General features: G+C 36.2%; 1 pseudogene; it reads right to left on the reverse strand.

Annotated features, from left to right (window-relative positions):
- Positions 1-205: 205 nt before the first annotated feature.
- Positions 206-704, reverse strand: LOC100981134 (KRAB domain-containing protein 4-like; annotated as a pseudogene).
- Positions 705-17,627: the final 16,923 nt, after the last annotated feature.

The raw sequence follows: 17,627 nt of genomic DNA on the forward strand, positions 1-17,627 counted from the left end.
GAACTGTGGATAATACAAAACCTGATTGCTGTTAATTGGAACATGTTTCCATTCATGTCTTCCACCTATAAATGCAATGTCTTTTTTTTATCATAAGTAGGCACTTATCATGCACTCTGGCCATAACTTTTGCAGGATGAGATGCAACAGCAAAACTAGCACAGGCGTCAAGATTAGAAGTAAATTCCAATACACCTTACATATCTCATCTTTCTTTCTTACATAGCCTCTATTTTGACTATGAATGTTTAAATTTTGTTTTGAACATCTTCCCCATGAATAATATTTAGAGAGTCTTTGTCTTACCGAAAAAAGTCTGTTCTCAGATAAATGATTTTTCTACATCTTCTGCATTCTTGACCATTTTCATCCTTCAGTGTTTTCTTGTCTATGAGTGCAGCTTACCACAGAAGTTTATCTGGGCTTTCTTTTTAGTAATCTATCTGTTCATCAACTTGCTAGATTTCGGGACAGATCTTCATTGGGTTCCCTCCATCTACCATCCAGGACTTTTCGCCTTGTCCCAACCTGAAGATAACATCTGGTTTGGCAACCAGATACCCCATGGACACCAGGTGGCTGTAGTTGCCAAGCATGGCATTCCTGTAAAGATTCTTATGAGGAGAGTCCATTTGCTGCCATTGCTCCAGGACAAAGTCCACAAACATGTCTTTGAAGGTCAATGATTCCCAGGACATGCCCATCCTGTTCTTCTCTGGAAAAGGATGGTGATCTCCTCCTGAGACCTCAGCCTGGGTTTTCTTAGACTAAGTGAGGAAGCACAGGCAAAGATAAGCTGGGGTCTGAATTTGTTTAGCAGCGTTCTCAGTTATGTATTCTGTCCTTGATTGCCAAAGGCCTAAAACCTCAAGTGCAGATGACAACAGACAGTGTCTGTTGAGTATTTTTAACATGAAGTGTTATTGGGTTTTTCAAATAATTTTTCTGCAACTATTACAGAAATTACATAATCATATAATTTTTATTTTATTCTATTGATAGGGTATATTAGATTAATTAATTTTTGGAGGTTGAAACAACCTTGAATTTCTAACTAAAGTTCCCTTTGATCATATTGGGTAATTCTTTTATACATTGGTGAAGTCAGGTTGCTAGTATTTTTCTGAGATTGTTTTCATTTATATTCATAAGTGATACTGGCCAGTAATATTCTTTTCTTATAATATATTCATCTGATTTTGATATTTATCAAACACTGGCCTCAGAATTAGTTGGGAAGTATTTTCTTCTCTGCTATTGTTTGATAGAGTTTGTAAAGAATTTGTATTAATGCCTTAAACGTCTTGTAGAACTCAATGAACCCCCTTGGTGAAGGGTTTACATTGTTAGAAAATTTTGATCCAATCTCTACTAAACATAGGTCTTTCTGGCTTTAATTTCTTATTTTTTATTGATAAACGAAGTTGGGTATATTTAGGAAGTACATGTGTTTTTTGATAGATGTTGTATTAGTCCATTTTCATGCTGCTAATAAAGACATACCTGAGACTGGGAAGAAAAAGAGGTTTAATTGTACTTAAATTTCCACATGGCTGGGGAAGCCTCAGAATCATGGTGGGTGGCAAAAGGCACTTCTTTTTTAAAATTTTACTTTAAGTTAGGGATACATGTGCAGAATGTGTGAGTTTGTTACATAGGTATACATGTGCCATGGTGGTTTGCTGCACCTATCAACCCATCATCTAGGTTTTAAGCCCCACATGCATTTGGTATTTGTCCTAATGCTCTCCCTCCCCTTTTCCCCAGCCCCCTGACAGCACCAGTGTGTGATGTTCCCCTCCATGTGTCCATTTGTTCTCATTGTTCAACTCCCACTTATGAGTGAGAACACGCAGTGTTTGGTTTTCTGTTCCTGTGTTGGTTTGCTGAGAATGATAGCTTCAAGCTACATCCATGTCCCTGGAAAGGACATGAACTCATTCTTTTTTATGGCTGCATAGTATTCCATGGTATATATGTGCCACATTTTCTTTATCCAATCTATCGTTGATGGGCATTTGGATTGGTTCCAAGTCTTTGCTATTGTGAATAGTGCTGCAATAAACATATGTGTGCATGTGTCTTTATAGGAGAATGATTTATAATCCTTTTGGTATATACCCAGTAATGGGATTGCTGGGTCAAATGGTATTTCTGGTTCTAGACCCTTGAGAAATCACCACAGTCTTCCACAATGGTTGAACTAATTTATACTCCCACCAACAGTGTAAAAGCTTTCCTATTTCTCCACAGCCTCAAAAGCATCTGTTCTTTCCTGACTTTTTAATAATTGCCATTCTAACTGGCATGAGATGGTATCTCATTGTGGTTTTTATTTGCATTTCTCTAATGACCAGTGATGATGAGCTTTTTTTCATATGTTTCTTGGCCACATAAATGTCTTTTTCTGAGACGTGTCTGTTCGTATCCGTCGCCCACTTTTGATGGTTTCTTTTCTGTTTTTTTCTTGTAAATTTGTTTAAGTTCCTTGTAGATTCTGGATATTAGACTTTTGTCAGATGGATAGATTGCAAAAATGTTCTCCCATTCTGTAGGTTGCCTGTACACTCTGAAAATAGTTTCTTTCACTGACAAACCTAACGAAAACAAGCAATGGGGAAAGAATCCCCTATTTAATACATGATGCTAGGAAAACTGGCTAGCCATATGCAGAAAACAGAAACTGGACCCCTTCCTTACATCTTATACAAAAATTAACTCAAGATGGATTAAAGACTTAAATGTAAAACCTAAAACCATAAAAACCATGGAGACAACCTCAGCAATACTATTCAGGACATATGCATGGACAAAGACTTAATGACTCAAACACCAAAAGCAATCCCAACAAAAGTGGAAATTGACAAATGGGATCTATTAAACTAAAGAGCTTCTGCACAGCAAAAGGTAGTTCTTACGCAGCAGCAGGAAGAGAAAGTGAGAAAGAAGTAAAAGCAGAAACCCCTGAAAACCCATCAGAACTTGTGAGACTTATTCACTATCATGAGAATAGTACACGAAGGACTGGCTCCCATGGTTCAATTACCTCCCCCTGGGCCCATCCCACAACATGTGGAAATTATGGGAGATGCAATTCAAGTTGAGATTTGGGTGGGGAAACAGCCAAACCGTATCATTCCATGCCTGGCCCCTCCAAATCTCATGTCCTCACATTTCAAAACCAATCATACCTTCCCAACAGTCCCTGAAAGTCTTAACTCATTTCAGCATTAATCCTAAAAGTCCACAGTCCAAAGACTCATCTAAGACAAAGCAAGACACTACACCTATGAGCCTGTAAAATCAAAGGTAAGCTAGTTACTTCCTATATACAATGGGGATACATGGGATTGGGTAAAAACAACAATTCCAAATGGGAGAAATTGGCCAAAACAAAGGGATTACCGGGCCCATGCAAGTCTGAAATCTACTGAGGTAGTCAAATTTTAAAGCTCCAAAATGATCTCCTTTGACTTCAGCTCTCACATCTAGGTCATGCTACTATAAGAGGTGGGTTCCCATGGTCTTGGGCAGCTCCACCCCTGTGGCTTTGCAGGTACAGCCTCCCTCTCGGCTGCTTTCACAGGCTGGCATTGAATGTCTGTGGCTTTTCCAGGTACAAGTGCAAACTGTCAGTGGATCTAACATTCTGGGGTCTTGAGGACGGTGGCCCTCTCCTCCACTAGGTAGTGCCCCAGTAGGGACTCTGTGTGTGTGGGCTCCTACCACATATTTCCCTTTTGCACTGCCGTAGCAGAGGTTCTCCATGAGGGCCCTGCCCCTGCAGCAAACTTTTGCCTGGGCATCCAGGCATTTCCATACAACTTCTGAAATCTAGGTGGGGGTTCCCAAACCTCAATTTTTGACTTCTGTGCACTGGCAGGCTCAACACCATGTGCAAGCTGCCAAGGCTTGGGGCTTCCACCCTGTTAAGTCACAGCCCGACCTGTATGTTGACCCCTTTCAGCCACAGCTGGAGCAGCTGAGACACAGGACACCAAGTCCCTAGGCTGCACACGGCACAAGGACCGTGGACCCGGTCAACAAAACCACTTTTTCCATCTTGGCCTCCGGGCCTGTGATGGGTGGGCTGACATGAAGACCTCTGACATGCCCTGAAGACATTTTTCCCATTGTCTTGGGGATTAAAATTCAGCTCCTTGTTACTTATGCAGATTTCTATAGCTGGCTTGGATTTCTCCTCAGAAAATGAAATTTTCTTTTATATTGCATTGTCAGGCTGCAAATTTTCTGAACTTTTATGCTCTGCTTCCCTTATAAAACTGAATGCTTTAACAGCTACCAAGTTACCTCTTGAATGCTTTGTGGCTTAGAAATTTCTTCTGCCAGATACCCTAAATCATCTCTCTCAAGTTCAAAGTTTCACAAATCTCTAGGGCAGAGACAAAATGCCACAAGTCTCTTTGCTAAAACATAACAAGAATCACCTTTGCTCCAGTTCCCAACAAGTTCCTCATCTCCATGTGAGACCACCTCATCCTGGACCTTATTGTTCATATTACTATCAGCATTTTTGTCAAGGCCATTCAACAAGTCTCTAGGAAGCTCCAAACTTTCCCACATTTTCCTGTCTTCTTCTGAGCCCTCCAAACTGTTCCAACCTCTGCCTATTACCCAGTTCCAAAGTCACTTCCACATTTTCTAGTATCTTTTCAGCAACACCCCACTCTACTGGTACCAATTTTCTGTATTAGTCTGTTTTCACGCTGCTGATAAAGATATACCTGAGAGTGGGAACAAACAGCAGTTTAATTCGACTTACACTTGCATATGGCTCGGGAGGCCTCAGAATCATGGCGGGAGGCAAAAGGCACTTCTTACATGGCGACAGACAGAGAAAATGAGAAAGAAACAAAAGCAGAAACCCCTTATAAACCCATCAGATCTCGTGAGACTTATTCACTATCATGAGAACAGTATGGGAAAGACCAGCCCCCATGATTCAGTTACCTCCCCCTGGGTCCCTCCCACAACATGTGGAAATTCTGTGAGATACAATTTAAGTTGAGATTTGGATGGGGACCCAGCCAAACCATATCAATATGTAATGATCAAGGTAATTGAAATGCCCATCACCTCAAATATTTATAATTTATTTGTGTATGGAATATTTCAAATATTCAAAATCTTCCCTTTCAACTATTTTGAAATATATTATAAATTTTTATTAATTATTCTCACCCTACCCTCCTATAAAACACTAGAACTTATTCATTCTGTTTAAATATATTTTCTACCCATTAACCAACTCCTGCTTATCTCCCTTTTGCCCCATACCCTTCTCTGTCTCTAGTAAACACCAAACTCCTCACTACCTCCAATTCTATCTATGTTACTGAAACATTGCAGGATTTTATTCATTATGGCTGAACAATATTTCATTGTATATATATATACCATATTTTCTTTATCCATTCCTCTATGCTGTTTTTCATACTTGCTGTGCTAATTTACATTCTCACTAAACATTTTACTTTCTCTGTATTCTCTTGGCATCCTCACCAGCATCTATTATTTTCTGTGCTTTTGTTAATAGCCATTCTACTCAGCACCATTTATTGAAGAGACTGTTTTTTCCCCCATCGTTAGTTCTTGGTGGTTTTGTCAATAGTGCATTTGCTTAAGTGTGTGAATTTATTTCTGTTTCTTTTTTATTCTGTTCTATTTGTCTATGTGTCTGTTTTTATGTCAGTAACATGATGTTTTGGTTCCTGTAACTTTGTAGTATATTTTGAATTCAGGTAGTATGATGCCTCCAGTTTTTTTTGTTTTTTGTTTTGTTTTTTTCTTTGCTGGGGATTGCTTTGTCTATTCAGGGTCTTTGATGGTTTCATAAAACTTTTTAGTACTTATTATATTCCTGTGTAGCATATCACTGGTATATTGATAGGGATGGAATTGAATATGTAAATCACTTTGCGTAGTATGGGCATTTTAACGCCATTAGTTCTTTCATCTGTGAGCATAGAATATTTTCCCACATTTTTGTATCCCCTTCAATTTGTTCAGTGTATAAGGTACCATTTATACATTGTTGGTAGTAATGTAAATTAGCTCAGCCATTGTGTTTCTTTAACAAAACCAGTGAAAGATCTTACATATAAAATATGTATATATAGCAGCTATTGTAAAAAAATTACTGTCTTGATTTATTTTTCAGATTGTTTGCTGTTGGCATATATAAATCCTACTGATATTTATATGTTGACTTTGTATCCTACAACTTTACTGAATTCATTTATCAGTCCCAATATTTTTTCGTGTGTGGAGTTTTTAGGTTTTCCTAAATATAACATTGTATCATCTGTGGAAAAGGACATTTATATACCTTCCATTCAAATTGGAATGTCCTTTACTTATTTATCTTGCCTAATCCCTCTGGCTAGAACTTCCAGTACTATGTTGAATAAAAGGGAATAATAAAATTGTTATTTTCCTTTGCTGAATTATCTTCTTTATCATTATATAACTTTTTCATCTCTTCATACACATTTTTTACTAAAATATATTTTATCTGATAAAAGTATAACTATTCCTGCTCTTTTTAAATTTCCATTTGCATGTAATATTTTTTCTACATCCTTTTATTTTCAGGCTATGTGTGTCTTTTTCATAATTTCAGCTTTTATTTTAAATTCAAGGCGTACATGTGCAGATTTGTTACATCGTTATATTGCATGATGCTGAAGTTTTGGATATGAATGATCCCATCACTAAGGTAGTGAGCATAGTACTCAACAGTTAGTTTTTCAGCCTTTGCTCCTTTCTCTTTCTGCCCCCTCTGGTAATCCCAAATGTCTATTGCCCTCATCTTTGTGTCCATATGTATCCGATGTTTAGCTCCCACTTATAAGTGAGAACATGTAGTATTTGGTTTTCTGTAGGATAATAGGCTCCAGCTGCATTTATGTTGCTGTAAAGCACATAATTTCATAAAAGTAAAAACAATAACAGATGCTGGTAAGGCTGTGGAGAAAATGGAACACTTACACACTGTTGGCAGAAATGTAAACAAGTGCAGACACTGTGGACAGCAGTTTGGAGATTTCTCAAAAACTTAAAACAGAATTACCATTCAACCCAGCAATCCCATTACTGGGTATATCCCCACGGGAAAATAAATCACTGTACCAAAAAGGCATGTACTCATATGTTAATTGCAGCACAATTCACAATAGCAAACACATGGAATCAACCTTTGCATTTCTTTATAAGTGAAATGAGGTTTTTTTGTAGCAAGCAAATAGTTGGGTCCTGTTTTTCTAAACTTCTCTCAGCCATTCTATGTCTTTTAATTTGATAATTTAGTCTATCTATATTTAATATTATTTATAATTAAAAACTATTGCCATTTATTGTTTTATAGTTTTTGTAACTGCTGTCATTGCTTCTTCCTTTCTGTCAGTTTTGTTTACTTAATTTTACTTAAAGTAATCTTCTCCAGTGGTTTAATTAATTCCTTGTTTTTATTTTTAGTATAAATATTATAGGTTTTTGCTTTGTGGTTACCATGAGGCTTACAAAAACTATTCTACAGTTACAAGTTATCCTAAACTAATGACAACTTAACTTTGATCACAAAGAAACTAACAAGCAAAGAAAAAACTAAAATATTCTACAAATTAAATCCATCTCTTCCTTTATGACATTTTGTTGTCTCAAGTTTTATTTTTTATGTAACCCATTTCTTAACAGAATTGTATATTTATTGTTATTTTTGACAGATTTTTCTTTTAGTCTTTATACTAAAGATATGAATGGTTTACACACCAAAAATACAGTATTAGCCTGTTCAGAATTATCTGCGCATTTGCTTTTACCAGTGAGTTTTACACCTTCAGATGATTTCTTGTTGCAGATTAACATCCTTTTATTTCAGATTGAAAGCTTCCTTTAGCATTTCTTATAAAATGGGTCTGGTGGTTATAAATTTCCTCAGCTTTTGTTTGTCTGGGAAAGTCTAATTCTCCATGTTTGAAAGATAACTGTGCTGAGTACAATAGTTTTGGTTGAGAGTTTTTTCCCCTTTCAGCACTGTGAATATATCAACCTACTCCCTCCTTGTCTGTAAGGTTTTCACTGAAAAGTCTGCTGCCAAATGTATCACAGCTTCTTTATATGTTATTGGCTTCTTCTCTCTTGCTCCTTTTGGTATTCTTTCTTTTTCTTTGATGTTTGAAAGCTCAATTATTATATGCCTCAAGTTCATTTTACTTGAGTTAAATTTGCTTTGTGTTTTTTGACATTCTTGTATTTGGATATTTTTATTTTTCTCAACATTTGGAAAGTTCTCCACTACTGTTTTTTTAAAATAAATTTTCTACCCCTATATTTTTCTCTATTCCCTCTTTAAGGCCAATGTCTTTTAGATTTCGTTTTTTACACTATTTTCTAGATCTTATGAACGTTTTTAATTCTTTCTCACTCTTTTTTCATTTTCTAACTATGTATTTTCAAATAGCTTGTTTTAGAGCTCATTATTACTTTCTTCTGTTTGATTAATTTTGTGGTTAAAATATCTGATGTATACTTCAATTTCTTAATTGTATTTTTCAGCTCTAGAAATTCTGTGTGATTTTTAAAAAATTATTTCAATCTCTATTATTTTTGCTAATACATTTCTGAATTGTTTTTCTCTGTTTTCTTGAAGTTCACTGAGCTTCTGCAAGACAGCTATTTTAAATTTTCTGTCTAAGAGGTCATACATCTTTGTCACTCTAAGGCCAGCTACTGTGCTTTTTTTAGATTTTCTGACGAGGTCATATTTCCCTGAATGTTCTTGATGCTTGGAGATGTTCATCAATATCTGTGTATTAACAAGTTGGGTCTTTATTCCAGTTATTACAATATGGCCTTTTTAGTGCCTTTTTGTTCAGAGGGTCTTCCAATAATTCAAAGAGGATTTACTATTGAATTTCCTGAGCCTGTGAACACTGTAGCCACTTCAGCACTAGAGGGTGCACTAAGACAGAAATGTCGTGACTCTTGTAGCCTCACAGATACCCAGCCCTTATGAACTTGAGGAAGATAACAGAGACACAGGCACACCCATGGCCACTACAGCTGGCATTGTATTCGGTTGCACCTGAGTCCCACCCCTTCCCATATCAATGAAGTATCAGACCTCACCTAAGGCCCATGGCTGTTACTTACTGACTACTGCTGATGTTTCCTCAAGGCCTGAGGCCACATTCATCAGCCTGTGGTAAAGTGGACTAGGACATGAGTCCATCTCACTGCGGCAGGGGATTCCTTCCTCATCCTAGACTGGGATCTAGAAATGCCGTTCTGAAGCGACTGCCTGGAATCTGGGACACTGGTGCTCAGTGCTATGTTTTACTGCAGCAGGGCTGGTACTATGTTGCAAGGCAATATCCCTGTACTGTTCCCTCTTCTTTTCCCAAGTAAAAGAAGTCTTTCTCCACACTACAATGCCTGTAATTGAGGGAGGGGTGATGTGGGCTGCAACAGTTTTTGTCACAATGGGGTGTGCCCTGAGCACACAGCCTCCCAGACCAGCACAGCACTGGGGCTCACCAAGGACCAGGGTCACTATGGCCTGGCTGACACCAGACCACTTTATTCACCTATTGGTGAAGTGAGTCAGGTTTTGGTTTCCTCCCACAGGGGTGGTAAACTTTCCTCTGGACCAGGCCGGGTATTAAATGCTTCCTTTGTGGGCACCAGCCTAAAGTCAAGGACTGAGAAAATCTGCCCAGTTCTCTGTTAGACTATAGCAAGACCAGCATTGAATTCCAATGCAAAATCCTTTACTCACTTCCCCTACTGTAACACTGCACACAGATTCTTTCTCCACACATCCAGCTTTCTTTTTTTTTCTGGAATTAAATAGTTTGTGTCTTTCTTGTTCATAGTATTCCCTAATAATTATTTGCATATTTGTAAATTGGTATTCATACTCTCTCTTTCCTTTCCAATTTCAGTAATTTACACATTTTTACTTTAAATCAGTCCACCTAAAGTTTTGCCGATCATTTTTAAAAGCCAACTTTTATTAGTACTGGCTTTGTCTATTGTTTTTTATTTATACTTTATTTATTTATTCTCTAATTTTTATTTCTTCATTCTACTAATTTTGGTGTTGGTTTGCTCTTGTTTTTCCAATGTCTTATAGTAGATATTAGGCTGTTGATTTGAAGTTTTTCTTCTTTTTTATAAATAGAGGTGTTCACAGTTATAAATTATACTATAAGCATTGCTTTATCTGCATTTTATATGTTGGTATATTGTATTTTTATTTTAATTTGTCTCAAGGTATTCTCTTGTGATTTCCCCTTTGATGCATTTATAATTTAAAAGTGACTTCAATATTCCCCAAAGATTGTGAACTACCCAAGTTTCTTTCTGTTATCAAATTATAATTTAATTTCAATGTGTTTATAGGGTATAGATTTTGAGGTAGTAATCCTTTTAATTTTGTTGAGTTTGTTTCATGACCTATCATAGAGAAAGTTTCTTGTACCCTGAAAAATAATGTGCACTCTGTTGTTGGCTGGTGGAGTGCTCCATAGATATGTTGTCTAGTTTGCATAGAGTGTTTTAAAATATTTTATTTTTTGTTACTCTTCTGCTGAGTTGTTTTATTCATTAGAGTAAGTGGGGGCATTGAAGTGCCTGGTTATTACCATTGAATTGTCTATGATTTTTCTCAATTATGTCAGCCTGTGCTGACAAGCCTCTGATGACATGTTCATATACATTTTAATTGTTATAATTTCTTGACAGATTGACCCTTTCATCATTATACAATGCCATTCTTTTTTATTATTATTATTTATTTTTATTTCTGTGGGTATACAGTAGGCATATATATTTATGGCATATGTGAGATAGTCTGGCATAGGCATCCAATGCTTAATAAGCACATCATGGGAAACTGGGTATCCATCCACTCAAGCATTTATCTTTTCCATTACAAAAAAAAAATCCAATCATACTTTTTTATTTATTTTAAAGTTCACAGTTAAATTATTATTGACTATAGTTACTCTGTTGTGCTATCAAATACTAGATCTTATTCATTCTTTCAAGTTATGTTTTTGTAGCCATTAACAATCCCCACCTCCCACTCCACACACCCAGTACATTTACCAGCCTATGATAACAACCTTTCTACTTTCTATCTCCATAAATGTAATTGTTTTGACTTATAAATATCACAATAAGTGAGAATATGCAATGTTTGTCTGTCTGTGCCTGGCTTATTTCACTTAACATAATGATCTCCAGTTTCATCCATGTTGTTGTAAATAAAAAGATCCCATTCATTTTTATGGTTAAATAGTACTCCATTGTGTATAAATACCACATTTTCTTTAGCCATTCATCTGCTGATGGACACATAGGTTGCTTCCAAATCTTGTCTATTGTGAAGAGTGCTGCAACAAACATTGGAGAGCAGATCTGTCATTGATATATTGATTTCCCTTCTTTTGAGTACATATCCAAGAGTGGGATTGCCAAATCATATGGTAGCTCTATTTTTAGTTATTTGAAAAACCTTCAAGTGTTCTACATAGTCATTATACTAATTTACATCCCCACTAACAAGGTCTGAATATTGCCTTTTCTCCACATCCTCTCCAGCATTAGTTGTGGCCTGTCTTTTGGATAAAAGCCATTTTAACTTGGTTGAGATGACACCTCATTGAAGTTTTGATTTTCCTTTGTCTGATGATCAATAAACACCTTTGCATATGCCTGTTTGCCATTAGTATATGTTCTTTTGAGAAATGCCTATTCACATATTTTGCTCATTTAAAATCAGATTATTAGTTTTTTTTCCTATAGAGTTGTTTGAAATCCTTATATATTACGGTTATTATTGTCAGATGGGTAGTTTTCAAATATTTTCTTTCATTCTGTGGGTTGCATCTTCATTTTTTTGATAGGTTCCTTTGCTGTGAAGAAGCTTTTTAACTGATGCAATCCCATTTGTCCATTTATGCTTTAGCTGCCTATGCTTACAGGGCATTACTCAGGAAATTTTTGCCCAGAAAAATGTCCTGGAGAATTTCACAAATGTTTTATTGTAATAGTTTCATAGTGTGAGGTGTCAAATTTAAGTCTTTAATGCATTTTGATTTGAGTTTTGTATATGTTGAGAGATAGGGGTCTAGTTATATTTTTCTCCATATGGATAACCAGTTTTTTCAGCAGCATTTATTGAAGGCACTGTCTTTTCACCAATGTATGTTCTTGACACCTTTGTAAAAAATGAGTTTACCGTAGGTGTGTGCATTTGTTTCTGGGTTCTCTATATTCTGTTTCATTGATCTATGTGGCTGTTTTTATGCCATAATCATGCTGTTTTGGTCACTATAGCTCTGTGTATAATTTGAAGTCAGGTAATGTGATTCCTCCAGTTTTAGTTTTTTAATTTTTTTTTTTTTTTGGCTCATGATAGCTTTAGCTATTCTGGGTCTTTGGTGGTTCCATATAATATTAGCATTGTTTTTTCTATTTATTTAAAGAATGTCATTGGTATTTTGATAGAGAGTACATTGAATTTGTAGATGGCTTTTGGTAGTATGAACATTTTGACAATATTGATTCTTCTAATCCATGAACAAGGAACATCTTTTCTTTGTGTTCTCTCCAATTTCTTTCATTAGTGTTTTATATTTCTCATTGTCAAGATCTTACACTTTTTTGTTTATTTCTCAGTTGTTTAATTTTATTTGAGGCTATTGTAAATGGGATTAATTATTTTATTTCTTTTTCTAATTGTTCTCTCTTGGCATGTATAAATTATACTGATTTTGGTACGTTTTTATTTTTAGCAACACTTTTTTTACAGTCTATTGTTTACTTTTATTTTTATAGCCTCACCATCATTCTTATTGTTGCTGTTTGCATGACATATATTTTTATTTCTTTGCTTTCAACCCATTTCTTTCTTAAAATATAACCTGTGTCTTCTCTAGAAAGTATATAATTGCACTTTGTTTTTTTATTGTGACAATCTTTCTTTACATTGATCAGTTTAATATATTTACATTTCATGACACTGCTGCCTGTGTGAACACACCAAATCACCCCCAGTGATGCTTATACATGGGCACCTGGCTACACAGCCATCACCAGCACAAAGATGTGCAGAGAGGCAGGCAAACCTATCCCCCTCCCCCACCCCCACAAACATGTCACCGCCATTGCCAGTATGAAGGCATCCATGGAGGCTGATGACCACACCCCCACCAGGACCCTGTCCCCATTGCCACCACCACTACCAATGTAATCACACACAGGAATGCTGCAGCTCCACTCCAGTCCTAGCTAATGAGCATGCACCCCACTGCACTGCTGTGGCTGCTGACTCACCTGAATGACCCACAGATCCAACAACCACTGCCCTGATAAAGCATTTTGGCTAATATCATCCATTGGAGTGTTGTGACCAACATACCAGGAACACTTCTGTCCCTCCAGTGCAGCAGGTTCCTAACCTCAAGGGGCCAGAGAACAAAGCCAACTCAAGGTGAATTAAAAGACTTAAATATAAAACCAAAAACTATGAAAAACATGGAAGATAAACTAGGAAATACCATTTTTGACATAGGTACTACCAAAAATTTCATGATAAAAATGCCAAATGCAATTGCAACAAAAGCAAAAATTGACAAATGGGATACAATTAAACTAAAGAGCTGCTGCACAGCAAAAGAAACTATCAACAGAGTAAAAAGGCAACCTACAAAATAGGGAAATTATTTGCAAACTATACATCAGACAAAGTCCTAATATCCAGAATCTACAAGGAACTTAAACAAACATACAAGGAAAAGACATACAACCCATTAAAAAGTGGGCAAATGACGTGAACAGACACTTTTCTAAGGAAGACATACATGTGGCTAACAACCAGATGAGAAAATGCTCAACATCACTCATAATTTTTGAAACGGAAATCAAATCCACAATGAGATACCATTTCACAAAACTCATAATGGTTATTAAAAAATACTAGATGCTAGTAAGGTTGTGGAGAAAATGAAACACATATGTTGCTGGTGGGAATGTGAATTTGTTCAGTCATTGTACAAAGCAGCTTGACAATTTCTCTAAGAGCTTAAAACAGAACTTCTATTGATCCCAGCAATCCCATTATTGGGTATATAGCCCCCAAAATGTAAATTGTTCTGCCATAAAGACATATGCACACCTATGTTGATAGCAGCACTATTCACAAACGCAAAAACATGGAATCAACCTAAATGACCATCAACAGTTAACTGGATAGAGAAATTTATTACATATACACCATGAAATACTACACAGCCATAAAAAAGAATGAGATGTCCTTTGCAGCAACAAAGGACATTGGAGGCCATTATCCTAATCCTAAGTAAACTAGTGCAGGAACACAAAACCAAATATCGCATGTTGTCGCTTATAAGTGGGAACTAAATGTTGAGTACACATGGACACAAAGAAGGGAATGACAGACACCAGGGCTTACTTGAGGGTGGTGGGTGGGAGTATGGTGAGGATATTAAAACTGCCTGTTGGGGACTATGCTTATCACCTTAGTGATGAAATAATCGGTACACTGCACCCCCATGACACAAATTAACACCGCACCCCCATGACACAAGTTAACAAATCTGAACATGTATCCCTTAACCTAAAATAAGAGTAAAAAACAAAGAAACAAAAAATACATTCACATTTAATACTTTTATTGATATAGTTGAATTTATGTCTAATATTCTACTTTGTTCTCTCTCTGTATTTATATATAGCATTTGGTGTCTGGTGAGGGAATTATTGTTCTATCTTGAATGATGGAGGAGGTGAAAAGAACAAAAGAGACAAATACTGTTTTCTCAAATGGCAGAAGTATGGAAGAAACAAAAGGGGCCTAAGCTATATCCTTCCTATCCTTTTGTAAGGTACTAATCCATTAAGGTGGGGAGACTTTTCATGACTTAATCACATCCCAACAGGACCCACTTCATAATACCACCACAATATGGATTCAGTTTTAACATGGATTTTGGATGTGATACACATTCAAACCACAGCAGAATTTAACCATGTAGGTTGAATTATCCCAGTGCCTGTGTGTGTATATGTGTGTGTGTTTGTGTGTGTGTGTGTGTTGCCACAGAGCATTTTCTAAAATAGTTTGAAAAAGTTACCATAAAAATGAATTACTGAAGCCTCAAAACTAATCCTTGGGGAAGAGGAGAATTTGATTTCCCAAGTTACCTCATTAGAATACTCAAAGTATTCAATTATTAATAAAAGATTACAAAGCCTACACAAAAACAGAAATACATGGCTCACTAACAGGAAAAATACTAGATAAAATTATATTTTGCAAACCAAGACACTGGAATTACTAGATAAAGATATCAAATCATCTGTTTTATATATGATCAAAGAGTTAAAGAAACCATGGACATAGAATCAAAAATTAGGAAAAAGACACATGAATAGTAACAAATGTCAATAAATTACTAGAAATTATAAAAAGGAACCAAAAAAGTGTTACTGAGCTGAAAAGTACAATAGCTTAAGTAAATTCACTAGAGACATTCAATGATAGATTTGAGCACACTCAAAATAAGAATCAGCAAACTTAAGGCAATTGGAATTATCTAGTAAGAAGCATAGAAATAAAAAAGAATAAAGAAAAATAACATAACCGAAGGGCCCTGTGGGACACTATATACATACTAATTATGCATTTTTGGAGTCTCAGAAGGAGAAGAGAGAGGAAAAGAAGAGGAGAAAATATTTGAAGAAACAATGGCTGAAAATGTTCTAAATGTAATGGAAGACATAAATCTAAGTATCCAAGTATCTCAGCAAACTCTAGGTATGATAAACTCAAATCCACACAGTATATAGTCAAACCACTGGAAGAGAAATATAAGTCTATGCTTAGGATCCTCGATAAGATTAAGAAATGATTTCTCATCAGAAACCAAGAAAGAAAAATAGCAGTAAGACAATATATTTAAAGTGCTGAACGAAGAAAAAATTAAGCAAATATTCTATATATGGTGAAACTATCCTTCAAGAATGACAGAAAAATTAGGTATTCCCAGGTTTTAAAAAAGCTGAGAGAGTTGACTATTAGTAAATCTTCCCTAAAAATCTTGACAGTAATTCAAAGGTATATTAAAAAAAATAACATTGGTAAAGGCAATGTGAACTCCCAAAATCTGAGACAGGTCTCAGTGAATTTAGAAAGTTTCTTTTGCTAAGGTTGTGGACACACACCCATGACACAACCTCAGGCCTAATGACATTTGCCCAAGGTGGTCAGAGCACAGTTTGGTTTTATACATTTTAGGGAGACATGAGACATCAATCAACATATGTAAGATAAGCATTAGTTCAGTTTGGATAAGTGGGACAACTCAAATTGGAGAGAGGGCTTCCAGGTCATAGGTAGATAAGAGACAAATGACTGCATTCTTTTGAGTTTCTGATTACCCTTTCCAAAGGAGGCAATCAGATATATATTTATCACAAGAGCAGAATGATGACTTTGAATAGAATGGGAAGCAGGATTGCCCTAAGCAGATCAGCTGGCTTTGTTCTTAGCTTAGTGATTTGGGGGCCCCAAGATATTTTCCTTTCACATTTCCCCCTTTTCCTTTTTTCTTTTCTTTCTTTTCTTTTTTTTTTTTTTTTTTTTTTTTTGAGATGGAGTCTCATTCTGTCATTGAGGCTGGAGTGCAGTGGTGATCTCAGCTCACTGCAATCTCTGCCTCCCGGGTTTAAGTGATTCTCCTGCCTCAGCCTCCCAAGTAGCTGGGACTACAGTCATGTGCCACCATGCCTGAGTAATTTTTTTGTATTTTTAGTAGAGACAGGGTTTCACCGTGTTAGCCAGGATGGTCTTGATCTCCTGACTTCATGATCCGCCTACCTCAGCCTCCCAAAGTGCTGGGATTACAGTCGTCAGTCACTGCACCCGGCCTCCCTCCTTTTCTTTTTAAAAATATTTTAGAGAAAGCATTTTAAAAAAATGAGTCTCTGGTCTCAGATTTTGTCTAATCTCTTGTGGCTAGGATAGTTTATTCCTAGACAGGTAGGTCCCGAGTTATTAGGAAAGCTTATATTTAGAAGGTTGTAAAGTTTCATGTCCTATGAAAAGAAAATAGGTGGAAGAAGGGAGAAAATTAACACAAAGCAAAAGAACAATCCTGGAGAATTGACATAGGTCAGATTACTCTGAAGTTGATACATCAGTAACCAGGTATGAAAGTGGCTTATGCATGTGAATAGGTTGCAATTATTGTCTTCTAAAGTTCAAGCTGTCTAGTGTCAGTTTGCAGGGATTTATGAAAGCACAGCTTAGTTTTCAGTGATCCTAAATTAGGAAACATGGGTGGGGGAAGAAGGAAAAAAATGAAAACAACATTTTGAAGACTTGTACCCAAGAAAAATTAGAATTCGGTCCAAACTGTAGAAAATAATAAAAATTTAAAAAGCATTAGGCAATACTAGAATCTAAAAACAGGTGTACTATAGTTTTTAAAACATAATTATTCTCTCTCCAGTTTTCCATTTTTGCTAAATACAAATCATGGTGGGACTGGTTTGCTTTATTATACTTGGCCTAA

This window comes from Pan paniscus, chromosome X (assembly GCF_029289425.2).
Source record: "Pan paniscus chromosome X, NHGRI_mPanPan1-v2.0_pri, whole genome shotgun sequence".
NCBI classification, from domain to species: domain Eukaryota; kingdom Metazoa; phylum Chordata; class Mammalia; order Primates; family Hominidae; genus Pan; species Pan paniscus.